Source organism: Garra rufa, chromosome 22 (genome assembly GCF_049309525.1).
Source record: "Garra rufa chromosome 22, GarRuf1.0, whole genome shotgun sequence".
Lineage (NCBI taxonomy): Eukaryota > Metazoa > Chordata > Actinopteri > Cypriniformes > Cyprinidae > Garra > Garra rufa.
In genome coordinates this window covers 41640481-41663332 of record NC_133382.1, presented here as the reverse complement: position 1 = coordinate 41663332, position 22852 = coordinate 41640481, and the positions used below count along the sequence as shown (strand labels likewise).

The window sequence follows — 22852 nt, the reverse complement described above, 5'->3', positions numbered from 1 at the left end:
ATATATATATATATATATATATATATATATATATATATAATATATATATATATATATATATATTATATATATATATATATATATATATATATATATATATATATATATATATATATATATATATATATATATATATATATATATATATATATATATATATATATATATATATATATATATATATATATATATATATATATATATATATATATATATATATATATATATATATATATATATATATATATATATATATATATATATATATATATATATATATATATATATATATATATATATATATATATATATATATATATATATATATATATATATATATATATATATATATATATATATATATATATATATATATATATATATATATATATATATATATATATATATATATATATTCGCAAGTATTTGCCATACAAATTTTCCTTCCAAAATAAACATATACTAACTCAATTAAAAGTAAATAAATGCGCTATTAATTTCACAGTAAAGTCACTTTGAATACTGAAGCATTATGCATTTAGATTCCTAAATAAAAGTACTATAAATAACAAATACTTTATTACAATATAAAAAATTCTAGAAAATCTAAAAAAGTAGTATTTAATTAATTAAAAAAACCTCCTTTATTAAAAAAAAAATCCTTTTATATAAAACAAATTATTTCAGATATACTTTAAAGTATGTATTAATTATTTGTTTATTTTCTTTTTAGTTTTAAAATGTTAGGCTTCCAAAGTTCTGATATAAAGGTCTGATGGAGAAAGTGTACTGGCTATAAATAAATAAAAGTTGTTGTTTTTTCACTGACCATTTACATGTTGGTAAATTAAAAGGAAAAACGTTTTAACCAAAAAAAAACCAATATCAACAACAAAATGAAACGTAAAACACTTAATTATAATAATATCACAACTATAAACAAAAATAAAATATATATAAATATATGTAAATATAATATATTAATATATAAAAATAATATATTAATTTATTTAAAAATATACATTATTTGGAAGTAAATAAATACTGTATATAACTATACTATACTATAAAATACTATAAATAACAAATAATTTATTACCATATAAAACCTTCTGGAAAACATTAAGCAAAATTTGATTAGTTAAAAACATTTTTCCATTTATTTAAAACAAGTAATGTTTCAGATATGCTTTAAAGTAAACCAAGTAAAAAATATTTTAAATTAAATTAAAAAAGTTAAATTCTTTTTTTTTTTTTTTTTTTTTTAATAATTCGGAAACTTTTTAGTTTCAAAATGTTAGGCTTCCAATATAAAGGTCTGATGGACCTTAATATAAATAAATAAATAAGCAAAAAAAAAATAATTCTGCTGACCATTTACACTTTAGTCAAATTTTGCATTAAAGTTTTACCAAAAAAAAAAGAAATAAAAAACACTTCATTATAATAATATCACAGAAAAAATTAATTAATAAATAAATATATAAAAGTACATTATTTGCCATACTATTTTTCCCTCCAAAATAAACACATACTAAATTAAATGTGTGTGTGTGTGTATATATATATATATATATATATATATATATATATATATATATATATATATATACTTTGCTCAATCAAACAAAATGAAACATAAAACATAAAAAGTCGCAAAAGGTGTTTTCTTTATTAGACATTTTGTGGGTTTTTGTACAGAAACATAGAGTTAACCAATTAATAGGTTTTTACTTTTAAAATCACAAACTTTTTTTTACAGTGTTGTTAAAACAAAGTACTAAAATCCATTTTGACTGTAATGTTGCGGTTCCTAATATTCTGACCCATTTGATGGACTTTGATCAGTGTAGCTATGATTTGAGATAGGTTGGTTTGTCATTGGTTAATGTTGGACCGTGCGTGTGATAGCTGTGTGTGATAGCCGTGGTGTCGCTGTAGTCTGGAAGGGATCTGGATTTCTCTCAGTGTTGCTCTGGTGTCGGTGAACAGGTTTCAGACGCCCTTCCTCTTTCTCTTCCTCACGGTGTCTTCCTCTGTTTTCCTCCTGCAATCCCTGCAACTCTCCCCCTTCTCTCTTTCTCTCTCTCTGTCTCTCTGTCTCTCTTTCTCTGGGTGTTGATGGGTGCAGCACGATCCGTAAGGCTCAGAATCTGCTCAAACAGTACTCTCAGCATGGCCTGGATGGAAAAAGGGTTCTAACCTCACTCCTTTGGAAGGTAAAGCACGCTGTCTTCTGGTTTCCTTCCCTCCTCTCAGCTCTATCTCTGTTTTCGCTCATTCTTGCTGGGTTTTTGAACTGTTGTTCCTGCGTTTTGGAAAACAACAGTCGGATTACACAGATGCTTATGGGCCGCAGCAGTTTCGTCCTCGGCGGAAATAGAGAGAGACCAAACTTTCTGAGAGAGCCACTGTTTGCCTCATCTTATTTAAAAAAGATACACATTCATAATTAAAAGTTATTTAATTGTGATGTGAAATTAATAGCATTCATTTTTTTTTTAATAATTGTTAAAATAATTACTTTTAAAAATTATATATTTAATTTTTTTTTAAAACATGGTCATAGTGAATTAAAGTGACATTGGGAAACTTAAAAAAATTTTTTTTTACAATTTTACAATTGCCCAAATATTTTGCAGTGTTATATGTAAAATGTGTTTCAAAAGCTGAGTTTGCTAAAAGGTTAATTTTATGCAAAAAAAATGTACTTTAACGATTGATTTATTTTATTTTGCTTAAAAATATATATATTAGATCTCTTCCTCTCTCTGAGTGCCGGTATGTTTATATGGCATTAGTATTGTTAAATAAAACTAATAAAAATACATTTTATTAAAAAAAAAAAAATATATATATATATATATATATATATATATATATATATATATATATATATAAATTTGAAATGTTGCCTTGCGAACTAGCTAAAATAAAATAAAGTCGAAGTGATAAAATGACTAAAACTGAAATAAAATTTATGAATTTTATTTTTTATTATTTTATTTTAATTAATAGTATGTAATTTATTATTTATTTTATTTTAAAATTATTATTATTGTCTACTTTAAGTAAATGTAATTAATAATTATTTTAAAATATTTATTTCATTCAGTGGGTCAGTGGTTCTGTCAGTTCATCTGACTTTTAATCAGATCCTAAAAATTTAAGATTTATTTAATTTTATTAGTTTTCAATTGTGCATTTTATTATTTATTAATTTATATAATTAATTTATAATGTTTTAAGTCAATTCATTTTAATAAGTGTTTTTTTTTTCAGAGTCAGTGATTCTGTCAGTTCATCCGACTTTGAATCAGTTCCTTAAAATGCAAGATTCGTTTAATTTTCTTAATTTTATTTGCTTAAAAAGTGATTATTTAAATGTGCTGCTATGTTTATGTACCATTAGAACTGTTAACTAAAACTATTAAAAATAATATTTTATTATGTGAAATAATTAAAATAATTAAGAAACTTGCATTTAAAAAAAAATGAAATGATTCTTTGGCAACTAACAAAAATAAAATAAAGTCAAAGTGATAAAATGACTAAAATTAAAAATGAAATAAATAGAAATTAAATCTAAACAAGAAAAAAATATATAAAAAATAACTATTAAAAATTAAAAGATAACTAAATTACTAAATCAAACTGAAATCAAAATGAAAACTAAATATAAAAGCAATATATAAATATTACAAAAAATTAAAATGAAAACTAAAAATGTAATTAAATGTATTAAAATATTACAAAAAATTCTAATAGTCTAAAATACTAATAGAAATCAGATTTTTCCTACTTCCAAGTAAGAAGTATAGAGTTTTTGAGTTAAGTGTGGCGGCAGGAAGATTGTGGTCATTGGTTTTCTCTGTCAAACTGAGGACAAACTGCTGTGACATCAGTGTTTCCCATAAGTCTCTGTGCTCTGCTGGGTCCATCGGTGCACTTAGAAACCCCACTAACATCCAGCACAAGCGTCTGAATCGCTCTCGGTCGTGCCGCGTGAGTGTTTCCCTTGCTTTGTGGGTGGGTGAGTTTGTTCAGCACTCCCTCTGTAGCCTGGGGAGAGTGACCTGGGTCATGTGACTATATCCTAACCAATCAGGTTTCGATCATGACCTGCGTGGGGTTAAGCACCTGTCTGACGACAAGCATGGGGCGGCCACAGGTGAGTCTGACCTCAGTGATTATAACAAAAACTGTTACTCTATCATAGAAAACCAGGTTTAAAGACTTTTTTGAGTTTGAAACAAACTACAAAAAATATTCAGATAATGATTTTATTACATTAGCCTTATCTAGACACACATTTTGTGTAAATCTTGTTGTTATATGTTCAAAATAATGTGAATTTTAACATTTACACAGGTGCATTGGCTCAACTAAACATCAGCTGTAAACAAGATTTTAGTATGTTTACTAACTGAGGGGCTGCACTTATTATTATCTGTCATAATCGACATTGTCAAAGATGCAAAATGATAAATATTCATTTAATAGAGGTTATCAATACAGTTTCAAAAGCGATATTGGGTTCAGTTCAAAGAGTGAGTGATTTAGTGCTTAAAAATTCAGTAGAACATTCTACATTCAGTTATATTAATTAAAATTAATACAGTTAAACATTTGTATTTGAATTAAATGTATGCATATTATTTTTTCTTTATATAATTTTATTATAATTAATATGACTTCATTTATTATTTAGTTTTATTTTATATTGTTATTGTTATCTACTATTCTATTTTATTTTATATTATTATTATTATTATTTTTATTATTATTATTATTATCTACTAATTAAATGTAGTTAATAATTAATTGTAATAGTAATTAATTATTTTAAAAATATTTATTTCATTTCGAAGAGTGATTCTGTTAGCTTATTCAACTTTGGATCAGATCCTAAAATTTTTTTAAGAGATTTACTTAATTTTATTCATTTTAAATTGTGACTTTTATTATTTATATAATTTATAATACATTTTTTATTCAATTAATTTTTACATTTATTTAATTTCGATGAGTCAGAGATTCTGCCAGTTTATCCAACATTGAGTCAAATCCTAAAAATTCAAGATCAATTTAATTGCATTAATTTTAAATTGTGACTTTTATTATATATAATTGTAATATTTATTTCATTTTAAAGTCAGTGATTTTTCCAACTTTGGATCAGATGCTAAAAATTCAAGATTTATTTAATTTTATTAATTTTAAATGGACAGTTGTATTATTTATTAATTTATATAATTTATAATTAATTTTAATTCGGTGAATTTTAATTTAAAAAAATACATTTCAAAGAGTGAATGATTCTGACAGTTCATCAAACTTTAAGTCAGATCCTAAAAATTCAAGATTTAATTAATTTTATTATTTATTAATTTATATAATTTATAATTTTAATTCATTAATGCATTTCATTTTAAAGCAATATTGTTGTTATTATTAAATAATTATTAATTCATTATAATATTATTCATTATTCTAAAATGTTTATTTAAGTTTGAAGGGTCAGTGATCCTGTCAGTTCATTCAACATTGAATCAGACTAAAAATTCAAGAGGACATCATTCTTACATCCTACATTGAGTTCTTTTATTTAAAATATTCACATGATTCATTTCAACATGAAAGTAATTATTAATATGCACTTATTAAACTCATTATTAATGCAATTTGGAGTGTCTAGTTATGAAGAAACAGCAAGATTGTTCTGTTTTTCATTCATTTTTAATGATCATTTCATAATGTTACAATTAAATCATAAGTATTTAAGTATGTGCTACAGTACATTTTGGAAGAAGCATGTCTGATTGATTTATTTCTCATTTATAGGTTTTTGGTCTCATATTGATCGGATATATTTAAAGCTACAGCATTCATTTACTGCATCACTAGCTGCACCAAACAGAACTGTAATAGTAAAAATAATGAGTCTTCAAATATTAAATAGGTTTTAAATCTGTTTGGTGTCTTTCTGGTGTCCTTTAATCACATTAAATTTAAGATACTATTAATATATCACTCTTGGTCCACATTGATCATATTTAAATGTAGTTTTCTTGAGCTCTGACAGGTGTGTATGTGATTGTGTGTTTGTTTCAGGTAAGGATGACGTGTTGGACATCGAGATCGATTCGTACATCCACTGCATCAGCGCCTTTGTGAAGCTGGCTCAGAGCGAATACGCTCTACTGACCGAGATCATTCCAGAACATCACCAGAAGAAGACCTTCGACTCGCTCATACAGGTCAGTGCGGTGTGTTTATGAGTAGTGAGCGACCGATATTGATATTTTACAGCTGATTCCGATACCAATTATTTGCATGCTTATGTGCCGATAACCGATATTCAGAACCGATATTTATTTACTGTTATAAAGGTAAAAAATATGACTGAGCGAAGTAAGTCCATATTTCACTATGGCTTTCCCTCCTTTCAATCAGCTTAAAAAAAAATAAAAGTCTTTCATTTAAAATTAAACTTACGAAGTTAATTACAAACAATGATTTATTTATTTGTGATATTTGAAATATATACTAATAATAGATGAAATAATATAGTTTTTAGAATATGATAATAAAATATTATAAATGCATTAATTTTTAAAATCATTTTATGTATTTAGATTAAACAAAATAAATGATATCTTCTTTTTAAATCATTTTAATAATAAACCTTTTAAGAAAAATCATTTAAATGTTTTATTATAGTTCTAATTAATTATTAATTACATGTGTTTTATTATTAATAATAAAACATTATTTTAAATTAAATATATTTATGTATGTTTTTATTTTTATGCATTTTAATATTTAAAAGTACTATCAATATGAATAATTTGTATAATATTTATATTAATTAAATGCGATTTAATTATTTGTAATATTTTAAATATATAATTATAATCATATTTATTATTAATACTAATATATAATTAAATATATTTATGGATTTATTTAGTATTTAGATTATTATAAAATAATATAATTTTTAGAATATGAATAATAAAATATAAATGCATTCATTTTGTAATAATTTTTAATAAAAACACATTTTAAATTATATATATATATATATATATATATATATATATATATATAATTATATGTATATATGTATTTAATTTTATATATATATATATATATATATATATATATATATATATTAGGGCCGGGACTTTAACGCGTTAATTTAGATTAATTAATTACACAAAAATAACACGTTAAATTTTTTAACGCATTTTAATCGCACTTAATTTTGCACCGCGGAACGTTTCTCACTGGATGAGTTTCAGTGGACCGATTATACTGGAGCACCAACTAGCGTTCAGACAAAGGAATGCGCATATCACCGCAGCACATCGAGCCTCAAGTATCACCTCAATGCTTTTACAGAAGGTCTACCTAACTATAGGGTACCTGAATTTCTGAAATCTAGGCTAGTATATTTCTAAATATCCCAGTGTTTCCCCTACCATTATCTTAGGGGGGCGCGTTTACAATGTCTCCTCCTAGAAAACACGGACTGGGTCGCGGACTCCATTCATAAAAAACGAATTTACTATAGCGCGGAATGCCACATAAATTCGTCGATTTTTGGATTGATTAATCAAATGTTGGTCTGTCACTTAATTCAAATCGCGATATGGACTAGTATCTGTGAAAACTGAAATGCAAAAAGACCGTTTTAATATGAATCCTGCATGTAAAGTTTGCCTCTGTATGTTAGAATGGCAGAGACTGAGATTTTTTTTTTTACTGCACGCGTGATGCTCCCGTTATTTTTTGGCATTTGCATTTCAAATGAACAGATAGACTCAATCTCCAAAGCTACTGTCAGTGTCACTTTTACCGTTTCATTTGAGAAAACTAGCATCATATCATACTTTACACACAGAAACTTCACGGCAACCTGTCAAAATAAAAGTACAGTTTAACATGAAACAGAACAATATTCCTATTTAAATAATTGACAAAAAACAATATATATGATAAAAAAATAAATATAACAACAAGATTAACCACTTAATTGTAGAAAAAAATACTACGATTTTTATTTAAATATTAAATTATTATTATTTATTGTTTTTAACAGCAAACCTCTGTTTGTTTGCCAAAAATTAAAAAGTTTTATTTTCATTTGATTAAAAATAAATAAATGTTTATGCTTTCAGTTGATTATGAGAAAAATTAAAACACAAGAATTTCTTTAGAAAAAAAAAATAGCAAAAGATTGTAAAGCCCTATTGTTCAAAATGTTAAAATAGAGAGTTTTGGATTTATTTTTTCACTGAGATAAATGTTTTCGTTATTACACAAAGTAGGGTAAAGTACCGGAAAAAAAGTATGGAAACCTAGGGGAAACACTGTATCCTATTGCTACACTTAATGGCAATATTGCACTGGTCTGTTGGACTTGGTTGAACAAAAATAAACAATATTTTGTTGCTTAAGTTTATGTATTCAGTCATTATTCAATGGTATACTAAAAATCCATATGAAAAAACTTACTTCTCACTGTTCTCAGGTCAAATATTTATATGCGATTAAAATGCGATTAATTTAGATTAATTCATTACAAAGCCTCTAATTAATTAGATTAATTTTTTTAATCGAGTCCCGGCCCTAATATATATATATATATATATATATATATATATATATATATAGTTATTTTTATACATTTTTATATTTTAAGGTATTATCAATAGTTTTTTTATTAAGGTAATTAAAAACTATTTAATTATTTGTAATATTTTAAATATAAACGTATAATATACTTAAAATTATTATAATTGTTATTATAAAATGTATCATTATTGTTATTATTATTAATAATAATACTAATATATAATATATTTATGTATTTATATAGTATTTAGATTGTTATAAAATAATATAATTTTTAAATATGAATAATAAAATATTATATATGCATTAATTTTTTACTCATTATATGTATTCAAATTTATTTAGATCATTTGTTTTTGAATCATTTAAATAAAACTTTTAAGAAAAATCTTAATTTTAATATTGTATAATATTTCAAATAAGTAAATACAAAAACATTTAAATGAAATTACGTTATATATATACTTTAGTTATTTTTAATGCATTTTAATATTTTATAATATTTGTAATTAAAATGAAATGTTTTATATATACATCTTGTAATATTTAAAATATAACATTTTATTATATATACTCATTAAAAGAAAAGTTTTGAAGAGTCTTTCATTTTAAATGTATCTTCACAATCTTCACATTACAATAATAAAAACATTTTATGTCTAAAAAGCATCAGCTGCAACACTAATAAATGTAGAATGTCTAATGTTTTCAAATTGAAAAAAAATAAAGGGCAGGAGTCATATCAACTTTATTTAAAAACTACAGTTTTAGTACGTTTATAAGTTGGCTAAAGAGTAGAGGTCGACCGATATTGGTTTTTACTGATACCGATAGCTAGGTTGGACCACGCTGGCCGATACCGATTAATTAACTGATAGTTTTTGAAAATGGATATTGAAGGCCAACTAAAATAATGCTCTACTATTTAAAAAAATAAATACTAAACCATACTTTGTAAATGAATAAAAATATTAATATTAATTATAAATTGATCATTAAAGTTATTTCATAGTTCATTAATGTTAACAAAATGAACTTCGAAATTTAACAATATATCAGTAAATGTTGAAATTAACACTCTAACAAGGAACAACACTTCTATTCTACAGCTTTCATCAATCTTAGTTGATGTTACAAATGGGCTCATTGTAAAGGGGTGGGAATCTTTAAATTTTAACATTTTTTTATTATATAAGCAGGCTGCTTTTTAAAATAATTACTTATTTAAAATTAGTGTTCTTTAAGTGTCGGCAAGTTTACAGAAATAGTTTTTTTCTTTTTCGTTTGATTATTACAGATGAGATCAGACAGAGGCAGCTTTAACAGGCTGCATTCAAACGAATGCACAGATCTATTTCGATGTATCAGATGTTTTGTCCTGCTCTGAAAACATAACTGACTGTGTGTACATCAGTTTCGTATAAAAGTATTTGAAAATCCAAGTGCATTTAACTGCATCTGCAATCAAGCTTTTTAGGACGAACAAACACAAAGAGCAATTGAAAGTCTGTCAGTGCATCTAATAGTACTGCATTATAAACGGCAGAAATGAAGGCACATGTAAAGTCAAAAACTGCGATTGATAGCTCACACTGTCAAACAATACACTTAGCTCACTGTGGAAATTCTGTGCAATGAAGCCAGCCGCGTTTCTGGCGCGCACGCGTGCCATATGCGGGAAAAACACACGCTCATTGAAGAGAGGATTGAGGTGCGTCGGAGAATCTATTTTTCACCCACCCTTTAATGAAACCGAACAAAAGTGCAGCGCTGTGTTGCGCGGACAACTTGCAGGTATCACACACACACAGGACGCGTTGTACAGTTCAAGCATAAATCTAAAACAGTTTATTTAATCACTAAACGGGCAAATGTTTACTTCAAGAATGATCCAAAAAGCGGCAAAGATTAGTTTAAACATGAAACGGAAAGAGAAAGTGCGATCTATATCATTAATTGCAGCCATTTCAGAAACAATTTCTTTTCTGTTTTACATTTATGTTAAAATATTATTTGTTTTTGTTTTGTTTCAGTTTAATATGTTAATTACGAAAGAAGTTTGTGTAATTTGTAAATGTCATAAAGGACGTGGTATGAATTGGACGGCAATACGCCAGGAGAATTGGAGAGGGTCAGACACAATTTTTGACAACTTCGTACGTTTTTATTTGTGGAAAATCCCTTCTTTAACGAATTTCGTTTTGTATTATTTTTATCTTAATTTTTAATAGATATTTTTGTTGATCAGTTATTAAAATCAAATAGGAACAGGAAAATGGCATTGTGAAATAAAGTGCGTAACAAGATGCAAACTCACCATGCTTTAACGGCCTGAAGAAAAGGCTAAAACATAAATTATAGCTCTGTATTAAGCATGCAGACTTAATTAGAGCTACAGAAATACAAATAGTTTGCTTAAATGCACAATACTCAATTTTCCAGCACAGGGTCAAGTCTTTATGAATGATGTAGGAAAGATGTGTAATGTAAAACTCAGGCGCGCTGTGACTGATTTTGTCGGCTGAATGAACACAGTTTGCTTTCTCATGTCTTTACACCTGCAACTTTGCTGGCTAAGAATATAAACAGCTGGATATAAATCAATACAAATATATGGTAACAATCCTGGCATTAAACATTGGTCTAGGGCTTAACCTCTCATACTCCATGACAGCGGAGCGTGAGCCGCTTCAGCAAAGAACGCAACCCGGAAAAACTATCGGCAAGGATTTTTGCCGATAACCGATAGTTCGGCCAATCAACTATCGGTGCCGATTGATCGGCAAAACCTATACATCGGTCGACCTCTACTAAAGAGTGAAGAATAATTCATTGCATATTGTTAGTTCACTAAAATAATCTTCTCTGGTATGTTGAAATATAACAAACAAAACATTTCATTTTATTGCATTTCTCAACTGGTATGTTATATCAAAATTACTTATGTGTTTAAAACTTAAAACATTTTGAAGCACAGTCAAGTCAACGTTTATTGGTGAATCCGATATTACAAAACCGATTATGGTAAAATGCTTAAATTTCGGGAAATCAGTCAATCTCTATTTATGAGCAGTTTGTGTGTTAATTGTGTATATTTAATCAGTGTTTGTTCGCTATAGGAAGCGTTGGATAATCTGATGCTGGAAGGCGATAATATCGTCTCAGCGGCTCGTCGAGCTATCATGAGACACGACTACTCCGCTGTGCTGACCATCTTCCCCATCCTGCGCCACCTTAAACAGACCAAACCAGACTTTGACGCCACACTACAGGTAAAAAAGAGAGGAAATGAAAAAGGATAATGTGTTTTTTTTTTTTTTGATTTTCTGATGTTTGTCACAGTGTCGCAGCTGATGATGTCATATCCTGTGTTAAATCTAGGGAACGGCGGCCAGCACCAAGAACAAGCTCCCAGCTCTCATCACCTCTATGGAGACTATCGGAGCTAAAGCACTGGAGGAGTTTGCTGACAGCATTAAGGTAGATCACACACAAACAGTAATGATTCTTATTGTGACATCAGGTGCACAATTGTATTATTTTTAGTGGTGGGCATAGATTAATTTTTTTAATCTAGATTAATCTAGATTAAATCTTGAAATTAATCTAGATTAATCTAGATTAAAATGGCTAATTTGAATTCTTCTGAAGGCATTCAGAATATGTGTGCTACCCAAATAATGACTAAAAGTAAGTCTTTGAGAACGGGTTTCTCAAGCCAGGTGGCGCATTAGACCAGGCGCTCATCTCCTGTTTCCAAAATGCATTACAAACTGCTTGACAATTGCATTTACAACACAATTAACTATACAAACTTGTGTAACCAAGTACTTCTGCGCAAAAGGCTGTACGACGTGCGCGTTCCAGTAAAATATACAGGCGCGCAGGTATGGATAGCCTATCTGCGTGCATCTTCCAATAAACTGCGTTGCTTTTAGAAGCGTCAATTCAGTTGTTGCATATAGTTTAATGTCTTTATTTCGGGATTATCAAAGTAAATTATAACTCAAACTTGAGATTTTACTGGGGCACAGCAGATTTTCACTGGGGCACGTGCCCCAGTAAAAAGGGTCTAGCAACGCACGCACCTGCCCTGAAGCGGCTTCATAGCTGCATCCATGTCTGCGCGTCTCATTTGATGTGGTAATTTCACAGAAGTTGAGGACTCGTTCTCGCCCCCTACATTGCAATTCAACTAGATATACGTCATCCGCGCTAAACTATCAAGGTGAAGGTCATCATCACAGCTTACGTAGTTTAGACCCAGCTCCCAACCCAACTTTGAGAATAGATTAACGGCGATATTTTTTTTATCGCGCGATATGAGTCTCACGTTAACGCAGCACGTTAACGCCGATAACGGCCCACCACTAATTATTTTATTCATTTATATAATTATATTATGATTATTACTATTAATTAATGAATAATTTATTGTGTATAAATAATATATTAAAAGTAATTTTTTTACAAATTAAAAAACAGTTATAGATGTTATTCATTGTTTAAAATAATTATGCACTATTTCATTTAATATTAATTAAAATGATAAAATGTTTTTAAAGTATTATATATATATATATATATATATATATATATATATATATATATATATATTAATAATTTTATATGAAGTTAATTAAAAACAATTATTTATTCATTTGCAATATTTATGTATATTAATGTATTCATATAGTAAGTATTTAGATTATTATAAAATAATATAATTTTAAGAATATGAATAATAAAATATTATAAATTCATTCATTTTTTTATTATTTTATTTATTTAGATAATTTCTTATTAAATCATTTTAATAAGTTTCAAAATATATATTTTGTAATATTTTATAATATTTCTAATTAATAATTACATGTATTATTATTATAAAAACATTTAAAATAAAAATATGGTATATTTTTGTTATTTTTAATACATTTAATAATAATAAAAATATGTAATTATTTGTAATATTTTAAATATATACTTATAATAATTATAATTACATTTATAATTATTTTTATACTACTAATATATAATAAAATATATGTATGTATTTATAAAAAACATTTATTATTATAAAATAATACAATTTTTATAAAATATTATAAATGCATTCGTTTTTCATTTTCATTTTATTTTTTTATCATTTTTTGAAAAATCTTAATTTTAATATTTCATAATAGTTCAATTGAATTATTAATTACATGTATTTTATTTTATAATAAAACAATATTTAAATATTACACATACACACACACACACACACACACACACACACACACACACACACACACACACATATATATATAAATGTGTCATAATATTTTATAACATTTATAGTTATTATTTCATTAGTAATAATAAAATGAAATGTTTTATATATACATCTTGTAATATTTAAAATATAACATATTTTATTATATTATACTCATTATGTTCTCTACTTCAACAGAATGATCCAGATAAAGAGTACAACATGCCGAAAGACGGAACCGTGCATGAGCTCACAAGCAATGTAAGATCGCTTCATTGCCCATTTCATACAGTAAAAAAAAAAAAAAAAAAAAAAACAATAATAGAGATTTGTTATTAAAGCACACAAAGACACTCTTTCTCTCGTTCTTTCTCCTCAGGCCATCCTGTTCCTGCAGCAGCTGCTGGATTTCCAGGAAACAGCAGGGGCCATGTTGGCCTCTCAGGGTAAAGCAGAAACTAAATCATAGACAAATAAAAAACAGACACTAGCAGATAGATCCAACAGATTTTCTGTGTTTATAAATCTCTCATTCTGCAATGAACCAAAGATTTCAAAAGTAATTCAAAAGCAGATGTAAGCTTCATTAAGGACATCTGAGATGTCTGTTTTTTATCACATTCGTGTTCATAACACACAGACCGCCGTTCTCCTGTCTCCTTATTTGTCATCTGTTCACAATTCCTGTGGTCTGCATTTCCTTTTCCTTTGGTTTTCCTGAAATTGCTCGAGACTAACGTTCAGCAAAGCTTCTCAGCTGTTGTTTTTTCCTGCAGCATCTTCTTCTATTCTGCAGAGGGGGCTCTAAATATTTATTAATTTAGCCTTAAATAAAATATATATTAAGTTATTATTTTATTATTTTTTTAATTGTATCTTATTCAAAGAATTATTTAATTAGTTTTACATTTTTTGTTATTACATAATATTTAACATAAATATTATTAATTGATAATAAATCAAAGTAATTTTATATACAAACAATTTGTTAATTTCCGTAATTTATTAGTTAATATTTATTTTTCTCCATTTATTATTATTATTATTATTATTAAAATTATTAAAGTATGTCAATAAGTAATATTATGTTCTGTATATTCATTAATTAATATGCATGTATAATAATTAATATTATAATTAATTATAATTCTTTCATTTGAAAGAAATTAATACTTTTAGTCAGCAAGGATGTGTTAAATTAATTTAAAAAAGTGATAGTAAAGGCTTTAATTCAAAAATTCAGATTTGCATGACTAAATTATATATTTAAAGTATATTAAAATAGAAAACCACAATTTTAAAGTACAATAATATTTGATATTATAACTATTTGTTTCTGTATTTGTAATTAAATAAACGCAGCCTGGGTAAGTAAAAAATGCTTTTTTAAAAAAACATTAAAAATAGTGATCCCAAATATTGAAGCAGCAGTATATATATATTTGTTTTGTTTTTTTGATTTTCATTTTAAACCATTATTATTATTAGCATTATCATTATTATGTTCTGTACGCTCATGTTCACAGCAGTGCATGCCCCTCTGTAGCTCCTCCCACTGTGTTTTCAGCTCCGCCCACTCACTCTGCTTCTCTGTCACATGATCTTGCTCTCCCGTCCTGGCTGGCTATTAGTGGTGAAGCTCTTCACTAACAGAACTATTTTAACTTCTTGCCCTCTGCCTCTTTCTCTTGTTCTCTTTCTCTCTCTGTTCTGCTTTGCTTCTGTCCTGTAGTACTCGGGGACACTTACAATATTCCTTTAGACCCCCGAGGTAAGCGCTGGTGCGGATGAGTAGAGCGCCACTCACGGCTCTGACTTTACAGACAACATGAAACCAATGCTGACTACATTTACTGACTTAATACATGTTGGTAATGATTCGTCTATGCACCTGATACTAAAGAATAAAGTTAACAAACATGTTTCACGCTGAAATACTTCAAATTGTAGAAGTATAATGGACGGCTTTTCTGTTTTGACCCCAGTTACAGAATTGTATTATTTATTCATTTCTAAAATTGTATTATTATTAATATTTATGATATTTAATCTTTTTATAATGTTAAATTTTTTATTGAAATTATTACTAATTAATTCTACTGTTATTAATATAATCTGTAATATAATATGTTCTGTATTTTCATTTAATTCTATAATTTTATTCATATAATATTTATAAAAGAAAATGTATTTATTTTTCATTTTAGTGTATTATTTTTATATTATTATTATTATTATTGCATGTATTGCAAGTATTATTCATTAATATATAAGCAGAGTAATTGTATATACTGAAAATTCATAAATTTACGTAATTTTATTATAGTTAATATTTATTTTTAATTATAATTAAAAATAATTAATAATTTTAATGCGTTATTTTATGAATTATTATTATTAATTTATCATATTTTATTGTAATTAATATTTTTAAATTTGTTTTGCACATTCAGATATAAACATAATTATTAGTAATAGTATTATTATTAATATCATTTCAGATATAAATTATTTATATATATAAAAACAATAAGTGTAATACTGCTTTAAGTTGTTGTTTTCCAAAAAAAAACTAAAAAGTTTTGTTTAATTTAATTGCATTTTTGTTTTTGCTTTTCTGAGCCACACTTGACTTAATGTTTTTTTTATTTTTTTGCAAAATATAAATTATAAAAAAAAAAAAAATACAATATTTTATTTTTAAATACAAATTGTGCCAAGGAATAATTCTCAGTTTGTTTTTAAGAAATCATTCCTTGGCACAATTTGTATTTAAAAATCACATCAAATACAATCAAATAAAAGAAAAGAAAATTAAAATTAAATAATTAATATTTAACTAAAAATGTTAAAAAAAATAAAATAAATAAATAAATAATAATAATTAAAAAAATTAAATCAAGTGTGTCTAAACTTTTGCCTGTAGATAGTGTATATATATATATATATATACTTTTTTCTATTTTACAAACTATTTTTTTATATTATATTGTTATTTAGTTATAGTATATTATATTAAAATGTAAATGTTGCTAAATCACTTGAATGCATTCAGTCATTCACAATAAGACCAGGAACATGTATTATGAAAGTAAACAGGGCCAATTTGGTTTCATGTTGACTTTAAACTGTCTCTTTGAATCACTTACTGTACTTGTTTTTAGACATGCAGATGTTTCTGAAAGTTACAGGCTTTAAATATGATTTTCTGATGATTACCAGAAACTTTTCCTTGTCCTGATTGAAATATTCTGTATATAGAGAGTTTAATCTCATGTTATTGGGTCTGAGCTCTTTATATCGTCGCCTCAAGACAGCAGGATATGAAACAATCCTCAGATGCCATCTTTATTCCTCTCTGAGATCTATAGGATATTACAGCATAGTATAGGAGCTGTTGGCAAAACCAAATCAAAGCATGAGTTTATTATATTGAGAAGTTGTCAGGATGACTCCGATGGACTAAAGTAAGAGTGTATTGTATGTTAAACAAATGAAAAGTTGTTGAAACATGTCTCTTTTGGTTTTCAGAGAGCAGCTCATCCGCAAGCAGCTACAGTTCAGAGTTCAGCCGGAGGCTCCTGAGCACATACATCTGTAAGAGACACACAAAAACAGTCATAATGTGCATTTTGTATAAGCTTTTCATAAAGTGCTCTTTTTGTGCTAAATCAGTGTTATTTTAATTTTTACACTGCAAAAAATGCTTTTCTTACTTAGAATTTCAAGCCAAAAATCTAAAAATTCTTAAATCAAAATTATTTTCTTGTTTTCAGAAAAAAAACAAGTCAAAACTAAGTTTTCCCTTAGAACAAGCTAAATAATCTGCCATTGGGGTAAGCAAAGCAAAAATTATTTCAAACAGAAAACAAGATTATTTTTCTTACCCCATTGGCAGATTCTTTTGCTTGTTTCAAGCAAAAATGCACTTAATTTTGACTTGTTTTGTCTGAAAACAAGACTAATATTTTTACTTATCTAGAAAGTCCTTATTGATTTAATTTTTAGATATTTTAAGTAAGATAAGAATTTTTTGCAGTCTAAATGATCATTTTTACTGTCTGATATGGTATAGAAAGTTGCAGAAGTTCAGAACTTCAGTCACTTTTGCAGCTCATTTGAGATTTTTGAGAAGGAAGTTTTGAGTCCTGAACGTTACTGTATGTTTTGTAGTCATCAAACATTTTAAATTTGTTTCCTCAAGCATTCCTCATATACTGTACACTGTTAAAAAAAATAAATAAATATTTGATTAAAAACTGAAAACTTAAAAGTTAGAAATGTTGCTTTGGCAATTAACTGAAATAGTAAATTGAATATTTATTCTGAAGTACTAAAATGACTAAATCTAAATAGAAAATAATTCGAAAGACATTTAAAATTAAATGTAAAAAAAAAAAAAATTTAATGTAAAAAATAAAAAAAAGCACATTAAACTTAAATTCAAATGAAAACAAAAAATCTAAAATTTAAAGCTAATTTGGAATAAATTATATTAGATTTATTATTAAATAAGTTTATGATCATTTTGTGCTGCTGTGTTTTGCAGATAAAGTTCTGCAGCTGAATCTGTCAAACAAAGCTGTGATTGTAATTGAACAGCTAAAATAAAATTGAAAAACTGAAATGTAAAATAAATATTTGATTGAAAACTTAAAAGTTAGAAATGTTGCTTTGGCAAGTAACTGAAATAGTAAATTAAATATTTAATTTGAAGTACTAAAATGACTAAATCTAAATAGAAAATAATCAGAAATATAATATATATAATATAATATATATATAATATATATAATATATACATTTAAATGTAAAAAACACATTAAACTTAAATTAAAATGAAAAAAAAAATCTAAAATTCAAAGCTAATTTGTAATAAATTATATTCGATTTATTATTAAATAAATTGTGCCGCTGTGTTTTCAGATAAAGTCCTTGGTAACCTGCAGCTGAATCTGTCAAACAAAGCTAAAGTGTATGAAGATCCGGCTCTGCGCGCCGTCTTCCTTCACAACAACTACAACTACATCCTCAAATCCCTGGAGAAGTGAGTTGATTCACATCATTTACATAATTTATTTTGATACTTTGCACAGCTTAAGTTCATTGACCAATCAGAAGCTAGAACACACTTACACACTCAGTACTGGCCAATCAGAAGACAGCTCTCCACATAATCACTCCCTTTATGGATAAGATTACTTTTTTCCTCGTTGAATATTTTGATTATCTTAAAATAAGTCATGTTACAGAGGTAAAATGTCTTTGTTGTTGAGGTCTGAGTTGATTCAGCTGGTGGCTGTGACCCATAAGAAGGTGGAGGGTTCGTACAGAGAGCTCATCGAGCAGGAGATCCAAAATTACCAGCGCAGGTAAAACCACCATCGTCCAAACACAAGAAGTGTCCTGTAATAAATGACTGAATGACCTTTTGACCTTTACTTTTCAACAGCTGGCTGAAGGTCACAGAACATCTGACAGAAAGAAACATCCCAGCATTCCAGCCTGGAACCAAAGTGAGATCATCACACACACACACACACACACACACACTAGACCAGAAACAGACTTTACTCAAATACATTTTCATTTCAGTCATTTCAGTTAGATACTATTTTTTTGATACACTGTATTATTTTTGTTCATATTTTGAAATAGATCTTATTTTCTGTTTTCACTTTAGTTAAAGTTTTAGTCATTTTGTTGTGTTTTTTGGTCGTTTTTATTTTTTTTAAATATTTTTGGATGTCTAAATATTTTTTTTTTTTTTTTTTCCTTTTAGTCATATTTTTTTTTTTTTTTTTATATTGTCTGTTTTTACTTTAGCTTTAGTTGTTCATTTGTGTTTGGCTAATAGTTTTTATTAATTTTTATTCCTTTTAGTTTTAATAATTAGATTTCGTTTTTGTATTTTCTGCTTGAATTTTGTCATGTTTTCATTAAGTAGTAAAGTTCAGTTTAGTAAGGTTTAATAATTTTTTATTTTAGCCCATTTTTATTTTATTAATTTTTTAATTTGTCTAAATAGTTTTGATTGATTTTTATTTATTAATTTTAATTTATTTAGTTTAATTTTATTTTTAATTAACATTTATAAATTCTGTTGTGTTTTTTTTGGGGGGGGGTATTTGTTTTATGTCTAAATAGTTTTTATTAATTTTTATTTACTAATTTCAGTTTTAGTAATGTTTTGAATTAGATTTAATTTTAATATTTTCTGTTTTCACTTGAGCTTTTATTTAGTAAAGTTTTAGTGTTTTTTTATTTTGGTCATTTATTTTATTTTTATTTTTTCAATTTTCTAAATAGTTTTGACTGATTTTTATTTATTCATTTTACTTTATTTAGTTTAATTTTATTTCAGTTAACATTTATGAATTTTGTCATGTTTTTCCCTTTTTTATTTGTGTTTATGTATTAATAGTTTTTAATAATTTTTATTTATTCTTAGTAATGTTTTGAATTAGAATTTGTTAAAAAATGTTTTAATTTAATTATTTTTTTAGTAATTTAGTTCTTTTTGTTGTTTTGTTTTTAATCTATATAGTTTGTATTCATTTTTATTAATTCGTTTTGAATTCGATTTCATTTTTATGTTTTTTGTCAATTTTTATATAGTTTTATTTTGTTTAGTTTAGTAAAGTTTTAGTTTTTTAATTATTTGTATAAATAGTTTCTATTGATTTGTATTTATTAACGTTAGTTTATTTTAATTCATTTAACAATTATAAAGTCAGTGTTTTTGTCATTTTTATTCGTGTTTATGTTTGAATAGTTTTTATTCATTTGAATTTATTCCTTTTAGTCTTAGTAATATTTAGAATTAGTTTTTATTATATTTTCTGTATTCACTTGGACATTTTAAATAAAAAAATTAATATACATATATAAATACATATATATATATATATATATATATTTTTTTTTTTTTTTTTTTTTTTTTCTGTTTTTTCAACATTTTATTAAGTAGTTATATTCAGTTCAGTGAAGTTTTAGTAATTTTTTTTTCTCTTTTTTTTCATTTGTCTAAATAGTTTTTATTGATTTTTATTGATTAATTTTTGTTTATTTTAATTCAGTTAACAATTATAAATTCTATTGTGTTTTTGTCATTTTAATTTGTGTTAATGTCTAAATAGAGTTTATTATTTATTTATTCCTTTAAGTTTTAGTAATATTTTAAATAAGGATTTATTTTTATATTTTCTGTTTTACTTAAATTTTTATTGAGTAGTTTAGTTCAGTTTTAGTCAGTTTTGGTCTTTTTTTCTTTATTTTTCATATTTTTATTTTATATATATATATATATATATATATAATTATTTATTTTTTTGCTGTTGAACACTCAGTTAATACTTTATTATATTGCCATTCTAATGCTTTTCGAAATACAGTGATGCATAAAAGCTTCTGCATTTAGCTACAGTGTTGTAAATATTTTTTTTACTTAATGATCTCAGTTAAATCCTGCTTTCTAAATGTTTTAATACGAGCAGCTAAAAGACAAGGAACGACAGATCATCAAAGACAAGTTCAAGGTGAGCACCAAGTTACATTTTTTTTTTCTCCATATTCTCACTATATCAGACTATATGAGCCATAAAAGCCTAATTTATCACATATAAAAATCTTCCCATTTTGTGTGTATTTGCAGGGTTTTAATGATGGTCTGGATGAGCTGTGTAAGATCCAGCAGGGCTGGGCGGTTCCTGATAAAGAGCAGCGTGTCGCCATCAGACAGGCTCAGAAGAGAGTGGTTTCAGAGGCGTACAGAGCCTTCCTTCAGCGGTGAGACATTCACAGACTTACGTCCATATAATCAAGTCTATTTTAACACCAGCCGATCAGAACACCGATGCACTGACCACACGTCTATATGCTGTTACAGATGCGCAAACATCTCATTCACCAAAAACCCAGAGAAATATCACCGCTACTCGCCGGAGCAGGTGGAGGAGATGATTGACAGGCTCTTTGACACTTCAGCTTAAGCCACGCCTCTGCTTTCCTTTCCCCTGTAAGACGCTCTGCTTCATAACACACTACACTGATGGAACATCTTTGTTTGTTTTTGCTTGCTTTTTGTATAAATGTATTTATGTATATGTTTTTTGGGGATTTAACTGCAGTAAATAAATAGAATTCACTCCTAGAACTTCTACTTCAAGTGTCTTCAATTAAGTTTCTTGAGTTAGTACACTATACAGACATGAATGCATATTGTTTGGTTAAAAACTGTCCAAAAATGGGCAATAATGAATAATCGTGGTAAATTTAACATATCATTATTATGGTTTTTGTAATAATTAAATATATGAATTATTATATTCTATATAGATTATATAATTTTATATATTAGATATATTTTAGTATATTTTTACATTTTGATATATAATAATTATATATATATAATTTTATGATGTGTTATGTATATTTTGTGTGTATTTTTTGTTGTTATATTTTAATCAAAATAGTTTAAATATATACTATTTTATAATATATACTGTTGATAATATACTATTTTGATATATTAATTTCATATTCATTAATATAATATTTTAATATAATTTATGTACTGTATATTAATTATTTTATAATATATCTTATGTATATTATTATTATTTAATTTTTCTAAAAAGGTTATATCTGTGTGTGTGTGTGTGTGTGTGTGTGTGTGTGTGTGTGTACATAAATATTGATTTTTTTTCCCTAAAAATATTTGTTACATTTTTTTAGATTTGATATATATTCATTTTAGATTAATTAATATATATTAATATTTTATAATATATGTTATGTATAGTATTAATATTATTATTTATTTAAAATATTTTATATATACATATATAAAGTGTGTATGTGTGTTTATAAATACATGATTATTGATTTTATTTTTCTTGTAAATAAATATTTTTTATATGATATATACAAATTTTCAGTTAATTAATATAT

At 25.9% G+C, this 22852-nt stretch overlaps 1 pseudogene; it reads left to right on the top strand.

Annotated features, from left to right (window-relative positions):
- The first annotated feature begins 1888 nt into the window (after window positions 1-1888).
- Window positions 1889-22055, top strand: LOC141297565 (exocyst complex component 7-like; annotated as a pseudogene).
- The last annotated feature ends 797 nt before the right edge of the window (window positions 22056-22852 follow it).